Source organism: Chaetura pelagica, unplaced genomic scaffold (genome assembly GCF_000747805.2).
Source record: "Chaetura pelagica isolate M959 unplaced genomic scaffold, ChaPel_1.0 scaffold27, whole genome shotgun sequence".
NCBI classification, from domain to species: domain Eukaryota; kingdom Metazoa; phylum Chordata; class Aves; order Apodiformes; family Apodidae; genus Chaetura; species Chaetura pelagica.
Window position 1 is genome coordinate 1,308,852 of NW_009954020.1, and position 11,261 is coordinate 1,320,112.

Genomic DNA, 11,261 nt, shown 5'->3' on the forward strand with positions numbered 1-11,261 from the left:
ACAAACAATTGATATCCTGAACTACAGCCTTGTGACAGCTTCACATCAGATTGACTCTTTTTTTACTATACCTTGAAATGTATACTTATGGCATGTGATTTTTGATAATATTCAATTTAGAGATGAGTTTGCTTACTCAGTTCTTTTGCTCCTCTCTGAAGACTCTCTGGAAGGTTGCAGTTAACACCATTGTAACAGTATCTTAGCTGTAGTTTACACAGAATCATTGGAGTTGGAAGGAGCCTCCAGAGATCACCTAGTCTGGCTGCCTCACTAAAGCAGGATCCCCTAGAGCACATAGCTCAGGACTGCATCTGGGCAGGTTTTGAATGTCTCCAGAGAAGGAGACTCCACAACCTCCCTGGGAAGCCTGTTCCAGCGCCTTGTCATCCTCATTGTAAAGAAGTTTTCCCTCATGTTTAGATGGAACTTTTTATGTTCCAGCTTTTGCCCATTGTCCTTTGTCTTATTGCTGGGTACTACAGAAAAGAGCCTGATTCCATTCTCCTTACACTTGCCCTTCAGGTATTTATAGACATTAATAAGGTCTTCTCTCAGTGTTTTCCTCCCCAGGTTGAAGAGACCAAGCTCTCTCAACCTTTCCTCATAAGAGAGATGCTCCAGTCCCTCAGTCATCTTCGTTGCCCTCCGTTGGACTTTCTCCTGCAGTTCTCGGTCTGTCTTGAACTGGGAACCCCAGAATTGAACACAGTATTCCAGATGTGGCCTCACCAAGGCAGAATAAAGGGGGAGGATGTTCTCCCTTGATCTACTGGCCACAGTCTTCCTAATGCATCTCAAGTTACCATTATCTTTCTTGGCTACAAGGGCATAATGCTGGCTCATTATTGTCTACCAGGACTCCAAGATCCTCCTCAGAGCTGCTTTCCGTCAGGTCAGCCCCTAATCTATACTGATGCACAGGGCTGTTCCACCCCAGGTGCAGGACCTTACATCTGCTCCTGTTAAATCTCATTAAGTTCCTCTCTTCCCAACTCTCCATCCTATCCAGGATGGCAGCACAGCCCTCTGGCATGCCAGCCACCCCTGTCAGTTTTGTATCATCAGTGAACTGAGCATACACTTTGTCCCCTCATCTAGGTCACTGTTGAATATATTAAACAAGACCAGACTCAGTACTGACCCTTGGGGACACTGCTGGTCACAGGACTCCAACTCGACACTGCACCACTGATCACCACCCTTTGAGCTCTGTGACTCAACCAGCTCTCAGTCCACCTTACTGTCCACTCATCCAACCCACAGGATATTATGGGAGATATAGTGTCAAAAGCCTTCCTGAAGGCTTTTCGGTCTTTTTAGTTGAGCACAGCTTCACTTTGTTTTAACTCTCATTGCTTTTTTCGTTCCTTGTTCGGCTTGTGGTATGATTTGTATTTCTGTATCACCTCTCATTACAACAACAATTCTGAAAAATTAAGGTATTACAAATTGCTGCTAAAAATGACACAAACAATTGACCACTGAAACGAAATGGTCTGGTAAAGTAACAGGTCATCCATTAACAACAAAAAGCATTGTCTTTTGAGGTTTCTTCCTTGAAAAATAAGCTCATCTGTCAAAATTTCTAGTGGGGGCACTTAGTATTTGCCATCTGCAGACAACAGAAAGACTCTTCTGCTTCTGACCACCTACGTTCTTATGGCCTGTCTGCTGTTATTATTGAAGGAAAATTGTTCATTAGGCACTGCTGTAAAATATATTCTGTATAATACTCAAGTGATCAGAGGAGAGAAAAAGAGGTACCAAACAAAAATAATGACAACATTGCAGATCTTGTATTCCTTGAGCAGGAAGTGAATTTATTTAATTTACAGTAGGACAGAAAATAATGATCTGAGTTCTACAGCACCTTTTGTTCAAGGGTTCAGATGGTAGGTGAGGTCTCTAAAGTTAAAAGGAATTAAATGCCTCAGAGGCACTACTTCAGACAGTGTATTTTTAGATTACTGGACAAGAAAAAAAAGAATAAGGCAAACATTTCCCAAAGTCCTTGTGTTTTGTATGATCTGCCTGACACAATCAATTGAAAATTCTTCGGAAACAGTCCTATATGTGTTCATGCACTATAATCAGTGCTAAATACATAGCTTCTTAGTGCAATTACTCAAGGTTTAGAGATTACCCACAGTCACTTGCATTGATAAGGTAACTCATTCCACATAAATTCCAGGGGATGTCTTTTCTTTTCCAGTCTTTAATAAACCCATATTCAGACAAAATTCCTACTTGAACTGAGCAATGATTTTTGAGCTTAGAAACCAGTCAGAATCAAAATAGTTCATACCTAGAGGTGAACTACAAGAAATCTCATAATCCCCCTCTGAGAATATAGTATGAGAATATACGAACAGCTGAATCAGGTTAGATCAATGTAGTGGCTGAGATGGATAGTGGTGTCTTTGTGTTTAATAAAAATCCATTTTTTTTCTTCTCATGATTTTTTCCAGTCACTTTTGGAAACTGTGAAGCCTTCCAGCATCCACAATGTTCAGGGGCAAGGAGTTCTTCATGTCTGGGTGGAGAAAAATCACATTTTTGTCTACGAACATACTGCCTGGTAGATTGATGTCCTAGTTCTTGTACTAGAAGAGACAGTGAAAAATAATTTCCTTTTCACCTTCTCCATGTCATTCATGCTTTCAGAGATTCCCCTCCACTTACCTTCCTCTCCTGGGATGAAAAGTCCTGGTCTATGTATTTGTTTCCTCATATGGAATTTATTTCATGCCTCTGATTACCCTTTTTTGTCTTTCTTGAAAACATTCCTAGTTCTACTACAACATTTTTGAAGGTGTGGGGGGGAGAGAGGGAAGGAAAGCATCCAAAGTTAAACACCATAACAAAAATGCAGGTGTACATGGATTTTACATAGTATGGTGTTTTCTGTTTTCTTCCTTGTTCCTTTCCTAGCATCTTGATATTCAGTTTGACTTTCTGAGGACTACTAAGTGACGAACTGATAGTTTTGCCAGGCTATTTATTATAACCACAAGATTTAGTCTCTCGGTGGTAATAATCAGTTCAAACCTCGTTGCCCTGTTTACAGATGTTCTTTTATTTCTTGTATTTATTGTGCTTTTTTCTTAAACAAAAATAAATTAAAAAAATAAAATAAACAAAAAAATAAATAAACTTTAGCTGTGATATTGAGAAATCAGCCCATCAGCACAATCTGATATGTCATATAATCTCCTTCTTTTGTGCTGTCTAGCCCATGACCTGTCCAGAGCATATCTCTGGGACTCTCAGTAATTTTTCTGGGATTCAGGTCCACTGGCAGTGAGAATGAAAGACTTCATTTCACTCTGCATTCCACCAAAGCTGGGGAAAGAGGTGATGAGCTGTTTCCCCCTCAACAGGCAACAACAGCTTTCATGAGGGTGAAAAAAAACATGAAAATCTCTGGATCTTATTATTGTTCAACAATTTATGTTCAATAGTGAAAAAAAGAAGCAGGTGACTAACCAGGACTGTTTGAAGTCCAGCTGAGGCTGTTTGGAAGAGGATGTGTCACCTGTAGTTGTGAGGTACCAAAGTAAAGTGGCAATTTAAAAGTGGCTTAGTGATAATTCAGTTTTTTATAACTTGACTAATGTAGTCTCTATCAAATGTCTATCACCTGCTTTCCCTTATCAAGCACACCTCTGGTGCTTTTGATTCACTTAGTTCATTCATTCTTCCTATGTAAAACAAAACAGCATTGGTGGGCCTGGTCTCATAAAAGCTGATCTCTAAGGCCCTGGGGGCACAGGAAACCAGCAAATCCGTGTTTAAAAAAAAAAAAGAGAACGAAAGAAAGAAGGAAAAAAAAAGCCATATGACCTAGCACAGGAAACAAATCTAATGAAAGAATGTCCTCAGCTTTCACAGGAAATTATTTTCATTTTATGCCATTTTCTGCCTCCATAAAAAGTAACAGAGTTGACCTCCTGCGTTCCTACATAACCTTTCGGCATCAAGGACTGCAGAGGAGAAGTGTTGCCTCAACCAACAAGATGCTAATCCATTAATGAGTGTAACAGAGAACAGATCCTTTTCATCATGGGCAGCTTAACTGTCACATCACAGCCAACATTTTCTGAAACAGAGCTTAGTAGAGAATGGGGGATATTTGCTGCTTTGTAACCAAATTCAGGTATTTAAAAGATGCGTAATTTTTAGAAAAGCACTGAGCACGGGATCACTGTCTGTTCCTTAAATCCTGATAGTTTGTTCTAAAAAGCATAAAGCAAGACTGTAATAAATTACAGGCAGTTGTTGGTAGGGAAGGTAATTTAACCTGATGGCTTTTGTCAGAAACGTGCTGATTGTTTTGATCTAGGGCAATAGCTGAAATAAAGTTTTTAATTTCATCTCCTGTAGTCCACACCTTAGTTTGCTTTAGGCTTGTGAAGGAGCTCAATGTCTTCCTGCATAACAGAACAAGTATTCACATCTTTTATTGCTGATATGATATCTAAGGAAGAAATTGTATTGGGTATGGCCTGACTCAAAGAAAGATAATCCCACAATGTCCTTAGGTTGTACTGGTAATGCTGGAACAGCTGACAATTCAAACCCTTGTGTTTGTTTTCTCATGATGGAAAAGCTCAAGAAGGTAGAAATAACAGCAATAAAACTACTAGATGTCAAAATGTTATTTCTTAAAGTCACAGCTTCTGGAGACAATTTTACAAAATGCTTTAGGTCAGGAGGTGAGTGTCCATCCCCCTTCATCAGTTAGACATGTGAAAACTACAGAAAACAAGCCTCAAAAATGCAGTTCAAAGGAAGCCTTGCAGGGAATCGATGATCAGCCTTTAAGAAATAACTTTATCTGCACCGTATTCAGTTTCTTTCTACAACTTCCTGCAACTCTCAAGTTAACACCAGTGCAATGAATCTTTGTAAATTAATGAGTTTAATGAGTGAACAAGAATCAATCAGTCTCCCTTGTTTCAAAACCACTAATAGGAACTTCAACCAATACAAACCTGAGTCAATCCTCTTGCTAATAATATGCTTTTTTTCTTTGAAGAGAATAATTAAATCATCACCACATTCCTTTTTCTCTGTACAACTTTCTGTATGATACAAATTTAGATCAAAACATACCCTTTCTCCCCTAAGGGGTCTTTGTTAAGTCGCTTTGGAAAATGATTTCATGAATGACTTTTGTCCTTGAACGCATACAAATCAGGCAAGGAAGTTAGACGTGCTGGTTGCCTGAACCTCAAAAGGACTTGATAAGACTGACACACCTTAATATTTTACAACTCTGTTAGATAGCACACAGATCTATGTAAAGCTTGTTGTAAAGTAGAAGCTGTAAATATCTAAACAGTGACACAAGTTGTACAACAGGTTGAAAGTGGAAAGATATATCAACAAAACAGGCATAACTGGAAAACATAGAACATCCGGGATATGTTTTGTAACACAATATCCAACCTTAAAATACATATGAAATTGAGGCAGGGTCAAAGATATAGGGGAATAAGATTTCACCATAAAAAGGATGTAAGACTCTAAGAAGAGCAACAATCTAAGTGAGAAGAAAGGTATATTAGATTTTCCCTGTGTCTGCAGGCCCTGGGTCATAAAGAAAAAAATGTATTATAGCTGGTTAATATTACCATTCTCCGGATCAGGTAGAGGCTATTGAATGCAGAATGTGGGGAAAGATCAGAGGGAACCCAAGTCTCATAAAGTGGTGATAATGGGCGACCTTTGTAACCTGCATATAAACTGGTCAAATGTCACGATGGGAAAAGGTTAACAGAAGCAATTTCTTGGTACCTTAAATGATTGCTTCTTGGAATAGCTATTAACCTACTGTAGTTCCAGCTGCCGATGTGTTTTTAGTTCAAACAGGTAGTGTATTATTGCTAACAGCTGCATATCCCATATAGTTATGATGAAGTTCATGCAGTACAGTGAGGTCAGAGCACCAGGGGAGAGAATAAAGTGCAGAACCACATGTAAGGTAACCTGGTTTCTATTCCCCATCCTGCCGGAGATTTGCTGAGTGATCTTGAATTCTGATTTCTTGGCTTCTTTGGGCTTTCATCTGGCCATTTGTAAAACAGGAGTATTGTTCAGTTATTGAAGACTCTGGGAAGCTGAACTCACTGGTAGAGAGCTTTGAGATCCTCTAATGGAAATGGTGCATAGACGCGTAAAACATCTCTCTGCATGTTGAGCAGTTATTGTTTATGGCCTGTGAGTGCCTCAAAAGGATGTCATCTTTCAGCAGATGGTCTAAATCAGCAACATTGTCTCCAGTTAGACTAAAAATACCGTGACTGAGACCAAATACATGAAGTCCACTCAGTCATTGACATCATGGTAGATTCATCTTCTTTAACAATGGAAAAGCATACTCCCATTTCAAGTGGTGATAGGAAGAGTCTGAAAAGGCTCAGCATAGTGGCAGGAGACTCAGGGAATTATTTCCATACTTGTCGTGGTGGACAGATGGAGAGAGAGCAGGACGTACTAGCTCCCTGTGGGAAGGAATATGCAAACTATGACCACATAGTTCCTTGCAATGTATGACTCCAAGTATCAGCTGGTAAACAGGTTTTCTTCTCCCACATAGGAGGGGGACCCCTTTGTTCAACATTGTAGCTTTGCTTTAGTTGCCAAGCCACAAAGTTAAGCCCACAGCCATCTTTGTTTTTATGCTAAACATAAACTCCCCCCAAAAGTTTGCTCTCACACTCTCCCTCTACTTTCAACAAGATGACTCCCAACTTGGAATATTATTTGTGTCACATTTCCAAAAACATGAGCTATATTCTCACATTTCAGATTGTTTTTTCCATCTTTCTTTCTTGATCATTTTAGGCTACTACTTTAAGATGTGTTTGTTTCCTCTTAAAAATGTAGCTGTTGATTTAGGACTTGAAATATCTGTGAGTAAGTTTAAGGTTGCAACCTCCCACAAAAGAAATATCATACAATCACAGAATCACAGTATGTTGGAGGTTGGAAGGGACCTCAAAACATCATCTAGGCCAATTCCCCTGCCAGAGCAGGTTAACCTAGAATACATCTAGAATACATCACACAGGAACACATCTGGGCAGGGTTTGAAGGTCTCTAGAGGAGACTCCACAACCTCTCTGCGCAGCCTGTTCCAGTGCTCTGTCACCCTAACCATTAAAAAGTTTTTCCTTATGTTTACATGGAACCTCCAATTCTCCAGCTTGCACACATTGCCCCTTATCGTATCACTGGACAACACTGAGAAGAGCCTGGCTCCATCCTCCTGACAGTTGCCCTTTACATATTTGCAAACAGTACTGAGGTCGCTCTTCAGTCTCCTCCAAACTAAAGAGAGCAACTTCCCTCAGCCTTTCCGCACGAGGAAGATAAGTTGTCCCATCACCTTTCCAGGGACAGAGGTGAGGCTGACCACTCTGTAGTTATCTGGGACCTCATCTTACACTTTTTGAAGACTGGAGTGACATTGACTTTCCTCCAGTCCTCAGACACTTCTCCTGTTCTCCATGACTTACCAAAGATGATGGAGAGTGGTCTAGCAAAGACTTCTGCCAGCTCCCTCAGCACCTGCATGGGCATCCCATCAGGACCCATGGATTTACGGATGTCCAGATTGCTTAACTGATCCCTAACCCAGTCCTTATCAACCAAAGCAAACTCCTCCTTTATCCTGACTTCCTGTGGGGCCTCAGGGGTCTGGGGTTCCTGAGGACAGTCTCCAGCAGTATAGACAATGAAAGCATTCAGTAACCCCACTTTGTTTGTATCCTCTGTCACCAGGGCACCCACCTCGTTCAGCACTGGGCCTACATTGCCTCTAGTGTTAGTTTTGTCTGCAATGTATTCGAAGAAGTCTTTTTTGTTGTCCTTTGCCTCTCTTGCAAGGTTTAATTCCCAGGAGGCCTTAGCTTTCCTAGTTGTTTCCCTACATCCTCTGACAATTAACGGCTGTCTGAGGATGCAAGTGATAAATTTGAGTTCTGTTGTTGAGGTTCTAACCTGTGCCCATGTTAGATAAGCAGATAGATTCAGATCAACTGAAAAATAAGACTGGTATGTCTCTTGCTTCTAATTTTTAGGAGCAGCAACAGTCAACTTTGTTAAGAAGAATCTAAGGATGTGTTGATCAATAAAGCTAAGACAAGCGTCAATAAAATCAAGTAAAACTGATCTTAAAATTGTTCAGCTTCTTTCTGGTTTTGAACTCTAATTCAGCTGAATATGAATGATCAAGGGCAAACCTGATCAAGTCAAGTCCTCCTTCTTTTACATGCCCTTTGTCATCTCTAGTTACTACAGTTTGCACCTTTGTAGCCACATTACATTGCCTACTATCTTAATCTAGTCAATACTAGAAAATTTATAACTAATTTCAAGCCTGCAGCCAGTTTTTGTCTTGATGAAATTGCACTTTTGACTCAAGACTACAGTCAAATCTGTTATACATTTTTTTTGGGCTTTCAACAATCCTTATTCCACTACCTGCCAAATTAATGAACTTGTCTCCCTTACTGTTGTTTTTAACAAGTCTCCTTTAAAACCAGACCTTCAAAATGAGTGCAAGCACACTTCAGATGATACATAACTGATAAGCCAAACCAGTTCATTACTAGTATTGCTATAGCACAGCAATTGTGCAGTGTACTTTAGATACCAATGAAAGGACCAAACACGGTCAGATTTTGATCTGAATTAGACTTGACAAGCAGGATGAAAGCAAACAAAAGAAGAGACAATGGGAGGAGAAGAGTTACAACAGGGGGATTAGGAAATGCCTTGTAGGTATTTTTATACATTTTAATAATTCCCTGTGGAGCTTTAATGAATTTGTTCTATGCACTGAGATACCGCTGCCAGTGTCTGGAATGAAGGGCAGGGCGGGGTCAGCAGGGAAGCTGCAATATCTGACTAGTAATAACAGAGTCCAGATTAAATATCAACATTGCTGATGTCACCCTGACATATGAACTGGATCTCTTACCTCTTGCAGTGTGTTGATATCCACACCGTCCCCTTGAATAACTCTGAGATATGGTGGCAGCAACTTGTAGCCTTTTGAGTTCTCTGTAATGGGAAACTTCTTCCCTAAGATCTCCAAGACCTATTAAAAAAATAAGGGTGATAGTTCAAATTAAAAACCTGCCATTCCAATAACCACAATTTCCACATTTGAGTCATGCTCTGAAAAACAAAACTAAAAAAAGTCCATAAACATATCCACATATCCTGCTCTAAATCTATGCACATAGGCACACAAACAAAAAGCATGCCAGCCATTGTGGTGGAAGCAATTAGATTAAAGCAGTCACAGGCCATATGGCCTTTATAAACTTGTACCTGAGAGCTAATCAGAACCATGCTTCCCTCCTTTCACTTTGGCTGCTGCGAGTTTTTGCTATTAAATGTGTCAACTGAAGATTCTGTTCTTCTTCTGACCTCTCTTAAGATGGTGGATGAGGCTTTCAGCTTTCTGTGATTTTGTTAGCCACCAATAATTAAAATGAAACACTTCAGTTAGGAGTTTTTCTTATCCGATCTGATAAAGATTATTAAAGTTTTTATTTGTGATATCTCACTTGTCCCAAAGGAAAAAATAAAAGATATTAAAGCTGTATGGATCTAATTTGATAAGAGTACAAATGTAACTAAAATCTCCCTGACTTTCCAGCTACTCAAATTCAGAGGTATTAACAGCTTTTATTCTAGAACTGAAACAATCATACTCTCTAAAGAGCTATAAGGAAAGAAGCATTTTTCAACTTGGAGGTCACATGGCACTGTGCATAAAACAGTGAATTACATTAATACAGGACACCAAGATATCTAAACTGGGTGATGTCTTATTCACCTGACATTTATTAATGCTCAAGTTGTTTCCCATTTTATTAATTGTTAAATGATGAAAGATCTCTCCTTATAGAACCATTCCAGCTGTTGTAAAAATTTCAAGAATAGTATGCAAGAATGGGTTTGATGAAAAAGATTAAGCTCTTCAGACTGCAAAAGCTTCCGTATCTATATCAAGACAGGGAAATGCTTACTTTTTTCCTAAATCCAAATCATCCAGCATCAACTATATACTACACATACCAAGTTAGAGCATTACCTTTCCTATGTTTGTTAGCCAGTCTTTACAAAACCAACAACTGCCCTCCCCAGTCTTGTAAACAAATGACTTCAAGAAAGGATTACCTTCAAAACAGTGTCAAGGGGATTCCCAGAATCTGGTCTAATAATAAGTGGTGCCTCTGGACTTCGGGCTTCAATTATATGCCTTAAGTCATCACCCCATATTTTTTCACAAGCGTTGTAAATGTCGTAGCTGTCGCTAACCACAGATACAGGCACTGAAGAAAACTGCATCACTATGTGTTCAAAAGCATCTTTTTCATGGTCTTTCCCCCAAGCTGTTATGGTACTGTAAAGTCAATTGAAAAATACATATTAGAGCAGAATTTATATGTTAAATCACACATTCTGTATTTCCTACCAGGAACAGTTCAATATAACTATAGACAATATGATTACAGTACAGCATAAACTATGTGCTTATCAGCTTTGTGTTACATGTATAGTAAACATGCTACATACTAAATAAAAGCACTCTGGATTGATCTTTGTCAACTTAGACAAACACCAACATTAAACTTCTTTCACATGTAAAAGGTGATTCATTTAAGATTTGTGAGAGTTTCTCTTAAATCTGAAATGTAGTCAGTTAGGGAACTACAGATGCAAGAACAGGACATCTGTGCTGGCAACTTCGGACTACGAAGTGAGAAGTAGAGAACTAGCACCATATGTTAAAATAACTTCAGAGAAAAAACACGTTTTATTTTCTTTTTTAATAGTAATTCAAAACTGTTAGGCTCACTCACCCAAACATTCTTCTAGAGTAACCTCAGGGCATTACCCTTGGTACAAGGGTAAAGCAAGCACATAAAACAGAGCTGCTAAGAGATGTAGTGAGTTACTGAGTGCCAGCTGATCTCCGGTAGCTTTTCTGTACGTGGCTGTCACAGACCAGCTGACTGACTGACATTAGTAACTTGTGTGTGAACACTTAAAAATGCTCTCATGCTGCACAGGTGTGCAGCAAGAGCTATTGGGCGTTTTGTCTTTACCATAAAATGCTAACCTTAATTTCTGTGGGACAAGCCACAGATCACAGGAGTGAAGAGACAAAACAAAATTTGTTTCAGAGGTTGGGGCAGTTGAGGACCTGCTCTGGTGGCATGCCAGATGTGAGC

At 39.5% G+C, this 11,261-nt stretch overlaps 1 pseudogene; it reads right to left on the bottom strand.

The window, feature by feature from the left end:
- Nucleotides 1-11,261, bottom strand: part of LOC104392845 — a 165,833-nt pseudogene that overhangs the window by 132,000 nt on the left and 22,572 nt on the right.